Raw genomic sequence first — 15,082 nt, 5'->3', positions numbered from 1 at the left:
CGATAAATGTAACATACAACGTATATAGCATGCATATATGTTGCATATAGCATGTATACTTGAAGAATCGAATGATTACAAGCATGAATACATGCTACTATCACTACAAAGAGACTTACGTAGTCCTGCGTCACCTATATATGCGGTCGTGTCTTGTACACAACCCCTCTGATTTTTCGTTATATTCCAAGCAATAAGGCCATTGCAAATCATATTTAAAGTTTTTGTCCCCTTCCCCTTGGAAATAGGCTTGAAAAATCGGGGGGCAAAAAAATAATTTGTAGGATATGAGTCAAATTTCTTTTTGTGGGCTGTACAGCCTGAAAAACTCGAAAAATGAGTCTCCGAGTTGAATTAACGCTTCTAGCACGAAACAGAAATGGAAATTCGAGCAATACCCAGGTAACCAATAAGCATTTCCAATGCAATTTAAAAGCAAGCCAATAAGCATTTAAGTTGCCTTAAATGCTACTTAAATGCTATTTTGGCAAAATATGCGGCTACTTTACTGCTAGCCCTCTTGTAGTGCTGACAATGCTTATTTGCAGCTAGTTACCAACAAGAAGAATTTAAATAGAATTGTGGATGCCAATTTGCAACAGTTATGCAGTCAAAAAGCTGATAAACAACAACCTGCAGTATAAAACGCCAGGGATGCTAATAAACGACTGATTTACTGCTTATTTTAATGCTTATTGGTTACCTGGGTAGAATTTCCGAAAATGGTCCAAGACAATTTTCCTTCGCTTTTATCTTTTTTCGTATATTCTTGCATAGAAAATAATAACGTATATATTATAAGCAAGAATAGATTCGGTTTTCACGTTTAAACCTTAAATAAAAATTTCTAAAATCCATGTTTTTTTGCTCGATTAAAAAATTCACTTTGACCCCCCCTCCCCCCCCTTCAGTGGCCGAACACCGGAAGGACGATCTAAGCTACAATAGCACTTTTATGAGCGATTGCGCACTGTATTTGACAATTTTTCTTGCAATTGACAATATTTATATGTACATTGAATTTTGTAGTATATATAGAAACAATGCGTTTACAACAGTTTTTATTGTGAACATTGAAACTTATAGTAAAATTATTGTGTAAGTGCCTCAATTCAAATTTTATTGATATTTTTGTTCTTATTTTACTCTACAGAAAGCCATATTTCATCATAAATTTACTGCTTTTTTTAATTATATTTTGTGTTTTCCCCTAAAAAAATTACCATAAAAGGAAGACAACTTTTAGCGTATATGCAAATTTTAATTCGCGAAAAACTAGATTTTTTATTGATTTTGTTTCCTCCCAGTTTATACCCCGGTAAAAAAACATACGTTTGAGTGAAAAACGATAAGTTTTTGTAGCTTTTTGCACTGGGCTTAGCAAGCTCTATAAAAAGAAGAAAAATTATCCAATTTAATTCTACTATGTATATTTTATTCACGACAGATACGTATTTCACCTACGACTTGCAGGCTTCCTCAGTGTCTGTTTTTGATAGTTTGGTTATCTTTCCGGACGATAAATTTTATTGTTTTTATTTTTACTGTATTTTGTATACTACTGTTACCATAATTTTTATCATCGTGTTATGGTTATTTTTTTTCGGGTACTTATAGCGAATTTATTTATTCAATCCGGGTTGGGACCAATGAGGTTTAAAAAGGTGTGGCAGATGAAAACATTCGATGGTATTAGTAGCGAAAAATCAGAAAATGACGTCAAACTACAAAAACAAACCGCGTCGGACAATGGGGTTTGTTTTTGGAGTTTGACGTAACGCTTCATCGTGATTGGTCGATTTACGATTTCACCCACACTACACTCAAAATATCCTGCACATAACTAATGGTAAATTTCCATATGAAATTCCAGATGATTATCATGTGCCACATATAAGCACAATCCGCCCAGATATACACATAAAAATTATACGTATATGAATAGTACGTGCAATTATACACATAAAAAATATACGCATATGAATAGTATGTGCAAAAGTTTCGCGTACCCATAAACTATAACTGTTTAGCATATAAAGTTCATTAACTGGGCACATTGCAAAAATCCATGTGTGGGACACTCAGAAACTATACGAAAAGTTTTCTCAGTGTATGATGAAATTTCTTCATTGCACTAACATCTTTTAACCAACTTTGCCACACCTGTATATATCACATTGGGTTGGAACTGGATGAATTTTATCTGCCAGATACACCTCATCGGTAGGCAACCATGTTTTCGCCGCCAACATCTCGTGTGTGCGAAAATGAGATAGCATGTCCGCACTGCGTTTCACTCAACTGCCAGCAGTCTGATTTGAGCCCGCTGTCAAATTTTGAACCCAGGACGTGCTGTCGCTGACGTTCACTGCAGCTAGATATGCAGATGTCGATGGGGTGGTCAGGTAGGAGCAAATGAACACAAAAAATTCATCCAGTTCCAATCCAAATTGAATAAACAAATTCGCTATTAGTTGCTATTGCTGATTGCAAGAGTAATTTTACATTCAAGAGCAGGCTATCGAAAAGTACTCTTTTTTCCAAGGGTATGTAATTTCCAATGAAAAACTACAAGGTATACAGCCTTAAGGGTTGTACGAAAGGGTGACGTAGAACTATATCAGATCATCAGATCAAAGACTAATGTAAACTGCATTTCTCGCATATATAAGTATATATAAGAATTTGTGAGTGCCATTGTTTAAATGAATGTTTAAAAACGAAGAGCGAAATATTCAGATTCAATGCAATGGTGGCTTTGAAAATACGTGGACGGGGGTTCATAAGTACAACGCCTGCAACCTTCGGGACATAGCAATTTCTTTAAATCACTTGAGTGCATCAAGGTTGAAATGGTAATGAATGACCAATTTCTGTTTTATTTGTTTGAGACGCCTTATCCTCCTACCGAGGGGTCTCAAACCATCCTAAAATAAATTCAAAATAAATTCCTGCCTTCTAAAACCCCCACATGCCAAATTTGGTTCCATTTGCTTGATTAGTTCTAGAGTTATGAGGAAATTTGTATTTTATTTGTATGGGAGCCCCCCCTCTTAGAAGGGGAAGGGGACACAGTACACCATAGAAAAAAAATCCTACCTTCTAAAACACCCAAAAGCCAAATTTGGTTCCTTTCGCTTGATTAGTTCTCGAATTTTGAGGAAATTTGTGTTTCATTTGTATAGGAGCCCCCCCTCTTACGCGCTCAATAAAATTGCTCTTTTACCTTCTCCATAAAATTGCTGGTCATTTTATCTATCCAACGACACATAAATTGTTCAGTTTCGTTCAGTGGTTTAGTAGTTATTAGCATTTGAAATCTTTCATTCAAACGTTACACTTCTATTTTCGTTTTCACAAAGTGCTACCCAGTCCCATATAGTAAACAAAGACGTAGTCCTACGTCAAAATGGTTATTCTGCAATTGGGTCCTCAAGCCCTATCTCGTTTTTAGTCTGTATCGATAAAGTTAGGGCTAAAAACACATATTTCGATATTAAATTTTATATTTTTGGCTTATTTTCGTCAAAAAAGGTTTTTTTTTTTGTTTTCTTAAATTTTAAACAAAAATTAATTTTCTAGGCAACCTTATATAGGGCAACCAACTATATCAATAGTGCGCTGCGTGGTTGTGCCAAGACAACACGCATTATAAAAAGAAACCATAGTTTGTCTTCAAATGTCACGAAAACCGTTTTGTTTGCGTCTTGTTTATTTCATTTTGATTACAAGCGTCTATCCTAAATCCTTTATAACAACACATAAAGTTTTTAAAATACGATGTAGGATTTCTGAGTATAAACTCCAGCATTTCTTCTTTTGGCACCAGCTACAGCACACTTGCTTATATCAATGTTGTCCACATTTTGATCAACACGCCGCTAGTTGTGGAACTTTCCATTAACAACTAGTATCAGTTGGAGAGGTTGATGAAAACTTCTCGTACAGGAAGAACAGAAATGCAACTGCGTGTTTACAGCCGCTTTGCATTTCTCGTTATTTCTTTTGACAATAAGTCTCGAGGAGTAAGCAGCAGCACCGGAGGGTAATCAGCAGCAGCGGAGACAAACCAGCAGCGGGAGCAACCAGCTGCAGTGAAGATGCAGTGAAATCGGCTGTAGCGGCAGGGGAATACAATCGGTGACGTAAAGCTAGAAATAGATGGGGAGCAACGAAAGCGGGCCGCTCTGGTCCTAGCTATTGATCGCTTTACTAGGCTTAAAACCAAGCGATTGCTAGCGAAAAGCAGCCAACTGGCAGTTTCTTGAAACCATTACCCTCGGATCGCGACAAATAAGCAGCAAAGTTCACTTTGCAAAACTAACCGAGACAAGGTGAACTGTCGGAAGAGGCGAACCAGCCGCAGGCTGAAAACCTCTCTAATATAGAATTAAAAAAAAAAAAAAAAGGTGAACTGTCAAAATGATCGGCTGTTTCACTGCTGTCAAAGTTAATGTCAAACCAGGATTGCCAGTGGAAAAATAGTTATCCTTGTTGCCAGAAATATACTTTTTCCTTAATGTCAAGATAGATCTGTAATGTCATCACAGAACAAAAGTGGAAGTTAAAATCAAAACTCGTAACTCTAACCTTTTATAGATACTAGCGAACCTGGCGGTGGAAAGTGGCTTTTTACACGGAAAATTTACTATACTGTTTTCCAAGTTTAGACTAGCTGACCCAAAGCAAAGTTGCCAGAACTATTCTATGGAATTCCTGTACGGAAATGGCAAAAAGGCGTTAATAATCTTTATGCTCACGCGACCAAACCAACAAAAACTCAATCATGCATGTATCAATTTAGTTATATAGAAGTGAAGAATTTTCTAGGAATCTCAAAAACAGTGCATTGGTAACAATAATTTACATTCGTCTAACATAAAACTTCGCTTTTCGGGCGAGAAACAGATGACGCCGCTACAAAAGTTAAGTTTGCTGCTGCGGAAATATCGTATTAATCGTTTTTTTACACGCAAACTAGCCGCGCACTAGCATAAAAGTGATCCAGTGATCCAGATGTGTTGGCTTCATCTATTTTGTTCGAAAACGTCAAAGTTGCCACCGTGTGATCAAAACTAGCATAGGTGTTTTTTCATCTCTCAAACATGCTAATGTAGTTGCCGCTAACCGCAGGTGATCAATAATAAAAATCAAAATCTATACCTACGCGACTTTTGATTTGACTCCTATTTTATACGTTACACCGGTTACGCATATCGTTGGAAGTTTAGCATAGAGATTGCTGACAAGAATATTACGCACACATCGCCGCGTATACGTATACGCGATTTGTTTGCATCTGGAGTTATTTTTCATTGCAAAGTGTTTCCCGATGCATACAAACCACCAATACAGTCACACATCAACAATTCTTATATTGCAAATTGCATTAAAAACGTGAAATGCAAAAATCTTGAAAACAGTTTGCACGTAAAATTCCAGCGGCGAGTTGTCAAATATTTATGTCAACTTATTGCGAGTGTCAATCCCAATAAATTGACATATGTAATTGACAGCTCGTTGCGGGGCTTTTACTTGTAACATGTCTGCAAGTCTCTTGCATTTCACGTTTTTGATGCAATTCGCAATATAAAATTTGTTTAAGATCACAAGCCGCATGTTGATTTCGATTCTCGTCTCGATGATACATTTTGAAAATTCATAACACTTTTCTTTCTGGCATCCTTGCCAACTCGTCTAAATGCTCCAGTCTCGCCACTAGGGACTGGTGAGGCTGTCAAATTCTACATATTGTCCGTATAGCATTTATCAGTTTTGGTTTTGCTCCCACTTGCTGGTTGGAAGTATTAAACAGGAAGCAATTAAACACTGTATTTTTATTACAATTTTACTATTATTAGCTGTTGTCTCCGTTATGAAATTCAACTAGTCGAACCAACTGAATCTGTCAGTTCACTCAGTGAAACCAAAACAAAAATAAAAGTTGGGTATTTTAATCCCCCTGTGTCTAGTCTAATCTGCCTGGACAGTGGGTAAAGTGATGAAATATGTAGTTATGAATTCTTTTTTTTTACGATATTTTTAATTTAAAAAGTTTTTGTATAGTTGTCTTCTGTAAGTTATTTCAATTTATTGCTTCTTATAAATTCAAATGATTTGCTCCCGTTGTACAATGCATGTCGTTTGACTCCCCAATTAATTTGTATTATCGGTCCATCTAAACGAAACCATCATCAAAAAGGACCCAAATTTTGAGCTTGCCCTTTTTCATCCATTTTCAATCCGAACTTCGTTTTCTTTGCCTCCCTTGAAAGGTATGACCCAAAACTGACACCCAAGGTAAATTTCGGAGTATTTTGTACTAATGGCCGCTTCTGCGTCGGCTCCGGAACATCAACCACCTGTCTCCGGGGACATTTTTGTATTTTGAGATAATTCATTTTGCGGCACATCAAATCACATTGGCTTAGCAAAATAACACTAATGGAACTTCCCGGTACTTGGGCAGACAGACAGACTTCGCAGCCGGTTATTAGAGTACAGGATAATTACGGGGCTAGTGCAACGATCCTACTCCACTCTATAGCAGCACCTCCTAGCCGAGATTCGAATATACGACGACTGGCTTGTTAGGTTAGCATCTTACCCCGAAGCTAACTGGGTGGATTATGATTTAGCACATATGGGATTATTCGGGACAAAGATGTGTAATACCTTAGAAGCTATGATACCAGATATGCCTTCAACACATAAGATGGTTTTTATTCCAATGGTAATGGTTGCTTCTAAAACGCATTATTAGTTTGATATATGTATTGTAGTTTTCAGTGCCATAGGATTTTGTTTTAAACCGCCCCAATATAACCAGAACTACCCCGTTAACCGGTTCATTATAAGTTAAATCGCTTATATACCCTAAAATCATCAATTGATCCCAAACCCGGTTACTGAAGTGGCTATTTGGTTCCAAAATGTCTCCATTGTACTTCCATCAATGTCTTTTGATCAAAGCGATATGATTTGAGTGTCTCATGATGCATTATCCCAAAATCCAAAGAATTTCCCTGAACCAGGTACCGGATGTTCCAGATCCGATAGTGATGTGGTCATTTGCTTTCAAAATGTCTTTATTATACTTTCAATAGTCTCATTTTATCAAGATGATATGATTTGATGTGCCGTAAAATGAATTATCCTAAAATTTAAACAATGTGTCGCGAATCAGGTACTAGATGTTTTTCCGGTGAAGTGGCCATGTTGGTCCAAAATATCTTCATTACTTCTATTAGTCTTATTTCATCAAGCTGATGTGATTAGAGGTTTGCGGTACATCAATTGATGCTTGCGGCAATGAATTATTTCAAAATACAAAACGAAATTCGAATTAAAATTCTCAGATCTTTGAGATTGAGAGCAATCTCAAATCTTTTTTCTAATGCATTGAAGGTTAAGAGGTTATACTTTACACAGTTGAGAGGACTAAACCTTTTAACTAATTAAAGTGGAAATTTGTATACATGTTACGGTAACGGTAGACCAAAAAAAAAATAATTTTACTCTTCGATTAATCTCTAGAAAATATTTCCGGAAAACTTGTATTAAATCAACAAAACGAAAATATAACTTGTTTAAAAGTTTCAAGTGGATCGGTGTAGGTTTTTTCGAGAAATCATGCTCATCGACTTTGGAAATACAGTTTTGAGAAATTTGCTTTCGCGATTTGCGCTTTGACACGTAACAATCAGCCAAAAAAGTATTCGGACGGCAGCGCACAAATTTTTCTCTTGAGACATGAACTGATCGCCAATCGCTGTTTTATCGAATGCTGATGTTTTTTGATATGCGACACGACATACTTTACTGATGCTGAAATGTCCCTTTATGGGAACCGGTTCCGGATTCATAGTGTCCCCCCGGATCCGGACCGTGCGCGCCATGGCTCGTAACTGCGGCAAAGTAACTTATATGTCCACAATCGATGATACATTTACAAAAATCAACAGATTTCAAACAAATTTTAAATATTTGGCAACTATCTAAAAAAGCCATGTCGCGGTCCCCCAAAGAACTCCGTTATAACTCCGGGGCCATAAGACATATGGCCATTATCTATAGACATTATGAAAATAGAAAAGGCCTTAGAGGGGTTAATATGTTATCACAGAACAGAAATGGAAGTAAAAATCCAAACACGTACATGCTACAGATTTCTACAGATACTAGCGAACCTGGCGGTAGCGAGTCACTTTTTTCCACAAAAACACACGAACGTATACGAATGCACACAAAAGCATGTGAAAGCTGCTATGCGATTGGCAGCGAGCGTTCTGCTTATATTGCTGTTATTCGCTTCTATACGAAAACCTTCCCAAAGAAAAATAAAAACAAAAAAGACTTTTACCGTTTTTGTTTTTGCTTAGGTCCAATCTAGGTTCGCTCTAGTTCCAATCGAACGGCTGTCAAAACGTTTGTTTTTTCACTCAGGTTGGTTCGCTCTGGGTTGCACTTTTTAGACGACGGGTTCACACTGAGTTTTTTCACAGTTTGAACCTCGCAATAAGCAATACACTGACAACCCGAAAACGTTTGTTTATGCTCGCGAAAATGTTTGTTTATTTAGTGGTCGGTTGGAATAAACCCAGGTTAAAAAAACAAAAACGCTATTTGTTACCAGTTTTGATCGCCGAATCGTTCGGACTTCCACTTCTGTTCTGTGATGTTATTCTTGTTGACTTATTCGGTGAGAAAAAGTTTATTTCAGTTTCGCTTAAGGTTCTTCAGATAGTCGAATTTACACTTAGTTCTATCCAAAAATATATAAACTTGTTACCTTAGAGCTTTCCATAAAATTTATTGCGGTCGAATCCATTGAATCGAAATTGGTTTGTGTAAAAAGCCAACGTCATGGGTTTATACCGTCTTTAGGCATTACCCTTCTTTATCGACAGACTTCGCAGCCGGATGTTAGAATACAGGAAAATTACGGGGCCAGTGCAACGATCCTACTGACTCTAACTAGCAAGCCCCACCTAAACTCAAAATATTCTGCACATAACTAATAGTAAATTTCCATATTGCTGATTGCAAGGAAAATTGTACCCTCCAAAGTGCGAAATCGCTCATGAAAGTGCGATCCTGCATTAAATCGTTTTGGTATCTTCGGCGCATTTTTTCGTTACATTCCAAGCAATAAGTGCACCTAAGAGACCGAAACGAATTAAGCCAAAATAGCACTTTTAAGAGCGATTGCGCACTTATTGATTAGACATTGATCTTCCTTGCAATCAACAATATGAAATTCCATATGATTATCATGAGCCACATATAAACATAATCCTCCCAGAAATACACATAAAAATTATATGTGTATGAATAGTATGTGCTAATTTATCGCTTGCACATAAATGATAACTGTTTGGCACATAAAAGTTTTCTCAGTGTAGCCGAGATTCGAACATACGACGACTGGCTTGTTAGACCAGCATCGTACCTCGAAGCTAACTAGGCGGTGCTAACTGGTTTGTGTATGTGACATAAAATTGTTTTATGTGTGTGACGCCTATGCTTGTATATGCATATGTACATGCGTGTATACATATATACGTAAACATAATGACAAATATATTTTGTTCTTGTCGAACTGAGTCGAATGACAGTCGCCATTATGGCTCGAAGAAGCCGATGGATATATAAATGCATATCCAGCTTTTTACATGCCATAATGGCGGACGGCGTTCGTAATACAGTGGACCCCCGTTCGTTTGAACGATTCCTCATGCAAATTAACGGGGTTAGTTTTTAATTTGAACAACTGGCAACTCTACATATGCTGAAACTTGTGTGATCTGGTCGCCCTACTCTTTGTTATTGTTTTGGTAGTTTGATTCAGTTGGAAGTTGGAAGCAGCAAATATTTCATTCTCCGATCGGATTTCTATCATAATCGTTGGGAAAACGCTATGTGAAACAGATTAAACACGCTAGATCAGGATAAACAAATCGCGTTTATGCGCATTGTCTGCATAAGCAAATGATGTCATGTTGAGAATGACATTTGAACCATTTTTAATTTGCACGTTGTGCAAACCAACGGGGTGCAAATTAAAAAGTGTTCAGATTAAAAGCGGTCAAACGAACGGGGGTCCACGGTATTTGGATAGCATTTTTGACATTTCCTAAATACATGGCACGTTTTCTTTCCGCACGTTCCGTTAATTTTAACGTGAACGTGCGCAAAGAAAACGTGCGATGTAATTACGAAATGTCAAAAATACTGTCCAAATATTACGAACACACTAACACAGATTATACGGTTCACCAATACGGCTCGTAAAAAGCTAGATAAAATTATTTAAAAATATCCTTCTTTACGGAGAAAATGCTCACTTATGTTAAACAAATAATATTTCATTCAGATTTTCAGGTTTATATACCCACGAACGATAGGATGCTTCTTGAAAACTGCTATCCAAAATAACAGCATATTCTGTGAAAAAAAAAATCAATCAATTCTGCATAGAACAATACTAACGTGACTAGTAGGCCCTATTGTGATAATAGATACGATATTTTGATAAAATCATGCATTTTCCATTTTGGACTTATGGCCAACATTTTGCATCAAATACTCCTATGTGCGAAATATTTAGACGAGTTGAGGAATTTCGTTTAAACGAGATTTTGAATGACAAGTGCACTCAAAACAAAAACTCGTCAAAGTTCTTACTTATTGGTAGAGTTTTAGACCAGAGCGTAGATGCCAGGTTTTGCTCGAACGATTGTTCGAACTTCCACTTCTGTTCTGTGATGTCATGGTAGAAATTGCAGCTTATTTTTTGCTTTTTAATTTTTGATTGAACTGTGTGTTTTGCAAAAGAAAAAGCTGTGCACTCATAGTCACAACGTGCAGCTTTATCGTTCTTTTGAAAAAAATATTATTTTTATCTCAAATTTTAGGACCCAATTAAAATTAATTATTTTTTAACTTAGGTTAACCAAACAAGTGCGTGAAACCGAATGCCGAAAGTTTCCAAAAAATCGAAAACGTGTTCATTTCGTCAAAACTGGAGTCGGCAGTATCATCGAGTACTTTGAATAAATAGGGTAACCAACGTATTTTGGACCTCATCAGCAGCTGTACATAATTTGGACACTTACAGCAAAATTAAACGGAAGTGTCCAAATTATGTACAGTTGCTGATGGGGTCCAGAATAGGTTGCTTACCCTATGTTCTTAAAGAGCAAGTCATTGCAGCTGAGATTATATGGGCTCTAGAAACCATCTTTACACATAGTTCCTACCGTAGCACAAGCAGTGACGTTCTTATTTTTAAGAAAATGTTTCCGGATAGTGAGATGGCGGCCCGCATGGAATTGGGAAAGACCAAAATGAGCTATTTAATTACATACGGCATTCCCCCTATTTCACCATGGGATTGCTGAACATGCTGGAGGACTCTAGTGAAGTCGTGCTTGGGTTTGACGAAACGCTGAATAAAATTGTTAGAAAAAAAGCAACAAAACCTCGTTCCAATAGGTCGAGGATTCTATACGACGTTTACTTATTCGCTATGACGGCACCGCACGATCTCTTCCCCACTTACAGAACTGCCCGTAGCTGAATGCGTGAAAATTATTTCCGACATATTTCTGTCTTTTGCACTCTTTAACAAATCGCTATTCTGCCTCACGCATACTCGAAACTAATGTAGGTGTCTCCACTGCGGCGCCGTCATAGCGAATACTTATTTGATATCTGTGCTTGGGAAGCATGCCAAAAAGAGTGATAAAGTCCTCTGGTCCTAACAAGATTTCTTAGGACTGCGACAAACCTAGTCCAGTTTGATGTCCTGAAAGTAAACAATTTTGTTAAAGCAATTTGTTTGGTTTTTGCGTGGGAAAAAAGTGAAGGAAGTTTTTTTGCTTTTGTTTTCACGCAAGTTTTGACAATGGGTTTTCGTGTGAGTGCGAACAGGATTAAAAATATCTTTAGCTTTCGCAGTCGTTTTTTCGGAACTGTTGTCTTACCTTATTTGTGTATGTGAAGTAACGCAGCAATTCTCAAAGTGAGGAAAATCAGCGACTTTTTTATACCAGAATAGTTTTGAATGTTTCAATTGCTGCTTTGCGTCAGCCAGTTGCCTGCAATTCTTTACTATTCAATAGTCAAACAATAATCTCTTTCGAAAATAATGGAGAAGACAAGGCAGAAGGGATCCGTAGTGGGGCTTGTGTTTATTTGACCGTCAACTCAGTATAAGGCAGTAAGGTACAAAACATTTTGCAAACAACTTTAACTTACTTAGTAGCCTTCAAACATTAAAATGAATAAAACGATCTGAAAAATTATCAACTTGCAAAAATTTGGATTTCTCAACCTGTAGCACAGACCTTTTAACATAACAATTTTTTGATATCATCAAAATACATATATATGTGAATAGTGTTTGATATTAACGAGAGTTTTTTGTTAATAGCTGGGTGCGTGAGGGAGATACGGTTCGTTAATTGGGTGTTCGTTCGTTAGGCCATGCTCCAACTTGAATGTCAAAATACTATTGAACTTTTGAGTTTAAACATTTCAAACAACTGTCAGTCGGCCCAATTAGCGAAACGGCTGAAGCACGCTGAAGTGCAGTCGTGACCCAACTAACGGATTCAGGCTGTAATTCGATTCTGGCACTGGTAAAAATATTTGTTTTTGGCATCACAAATTACACAAAATACATACCAAAAATACGATACAATTATTTGGCACTATTATTTACTTAACGCTATTTTACGCCACACATATGTCAATATGGTGTGAAAGACAAGTCAAGGTTTCTTCGCAAAAACCCGCCTAACGTAGTTCAACGCCAGCTACGCGGTTGTGTCTGGAATACAACCTTTCTGTTTTTTTTTAAATCGACGATTAGCGGCTCCATAATTTTGTTTAATCCCATCCTTTTTGTTGTGCTCACCAATGCGTAAATTACCACAAAAATGGCTTTTGAGGAACTGTTCCGCTTCTCCGTAAAATTGTATTGCACAAAAAGACGTTCAAAAGTATGTTTATTTCAACCCTTGAACTAAAGGCATTCCCCAGCTCCACATAGTCCTCATAAAGCGATAAACGTATTGCCTCTACTTATTGCGGAGTTTCCACCTATTTAGAGTCCCACGCGAAAATGATTAGCGTGATTATTTTCTGCGTTTACCAGACATATTTGCCATTTAGCAATTTGAACCATTAGTTTTTGATTATTGCCTCCTCACGGTACCCGTCCTTGCTTGACAAACATATAGCGAATTCATAAATTAACCTGGGTTCGTGCTAACTCGAACCCGAAATTTATGAACGATACGAGCAGTTTGACAGATCGACCCGTAAACCGTAATGCTAGACAGTTTTAACCTGCGCTTCAAACTGAATGCTGTCAGTTTAACCGAAATGCAATCTCGGTTAATTTATGAACGCTTTGACAGCACTTTGATTAAAACTGAGTGCCAATCGACCTGAGGCAGGGTAATTTATGAATTCGCTAATAGTTTCAGTGTATTTAGTAAGCACAGGGTAATTATTATTAAAAAACGACTTTGGGTAGGACTCGTAAAATTACTGCAAGGCACAATAGATAGTTATAGAAATAGTTATTTATTTATTTATTTATTACCGACCAATGATTTCAAAAATTTTGAAATAAATCCAGACCGAAATTTATTAAAAAATTACAAGGTGTACAGCCCTAAGGGTTGTACGAAAGGGTGACGAAGAGACTATATCAGATCATTAGATCAAGGACTAATGTAAACTGCATTTCTGGCATATGTATGTTTATAAGAATTTGGTAGTGCCATTGTTCAATTGAATGTTTAAAAGAGAAGAGCGAAATATTCAAATTGAATGCAATGGTCGCTTTGAAAATACGTGGACTGAACCCCCTGAAGTACAAGGCCTGCAACCAATGAGACATATAGATTTCTTTTAAAAATCACTTGTGTGCATCAGAATGGTTGTAATACTAATGAATGACCAGCCCACAGATTATTGTATTGAATATGATTATGCGTAATTTGACATGTTTCAATAATCTTTCTTTAATTCGCTTGTGGCCTTTAAAAGGGCCATTGGTTACACATAATATTGAAGCCAAAGCACGTTCATCACAAACATGACATGCCATTCGAATTTCCTTCTCCTTTGACATGAATGACAACAGGCACGTAAGTTAGCGGCGTCGATTCACTGTCTTTTGCTTCGAGAAGTTTTTACTAGTTTACTTTCACAGCTTACCGCTTGTTACATAGCAGAAAATATGGCTCATACGCCAAAATTTCTGTTTTATTTGTATGAGAGTCCTTATCCTTAAACCATCATAAAATAAATGCATGCCTCTAATAAACCACACATGCCAAATTTGAGTCTCGGTCGCAAATGAAAAAGAAATCACGAACGATGGTGGCGTGAAAGAGTGTTTTTCGTTAATATGTCGTCTCAAAGACGAGAAATATGATAGCGCAACCGCCAAAGTTATGAGATAGTTTCGAACGATTAACAGCTATATAAACCATTCAGAGCAGCAAACTTTGAACGCGTTTTTCTCGAAATCAGAATTTTGTCACTTGGTTCGATCTGACTTCACACCGACCAATTAACCACCTACAAAAAGTTACGGGTCAATTTCGTTAGCATTTTCGGCCAACATGTTCGTACAGTATCCACTTTTTCGCGCGCTTAATGGCGGCTGGTGGGTACAACTTTTGAAAAATATTAGCATGCCTTTGGCAACTTTATTCACGTCAAGTTAACATTTCCACCCTTGATTGTTGTTGTATAATTATCGAGCGTACGTGAGCAAAGTTGTCAAAAGCAAATAAACATCTTCGAAAAGTGTACCCACTACTTAGCCGCCATTAAGCGTGCGAAAGGAGGATTGGCACACGTGCGCGAATTACAATTTTTTTGGTTGCACCGCGAACATACCCCAACATCCCATAGATCAAGCGTTATACATGTTATAAAGTTAAAATAGTCAAAATTGAACTGATTTAAGCAAACTAGGAACACTTCTTCACTGAAATGTCAAAACAAAGGCAAAGGAGTAGAGAGTCAGAGAAAAGTGCACCAGTGAAAAGTTATT

This window comes from Sabethes cyaneus, chromosome 3 (assembly GCF_943734655.1).
Source record: "Sabethes cyaneus chromosome 3, idSabCyanKW18_F2, whole genome shotgun sequence".
Taxonomy (NCBI): domain Eukaryota; kingdom Metazoa; phylum Arthropoda; class Insecta; order Diptera; family Culicidae; genus Sabethes; species Sabethes cyaneus.
Note: the sequence above shows the minus strand (reverse complement) of the source record.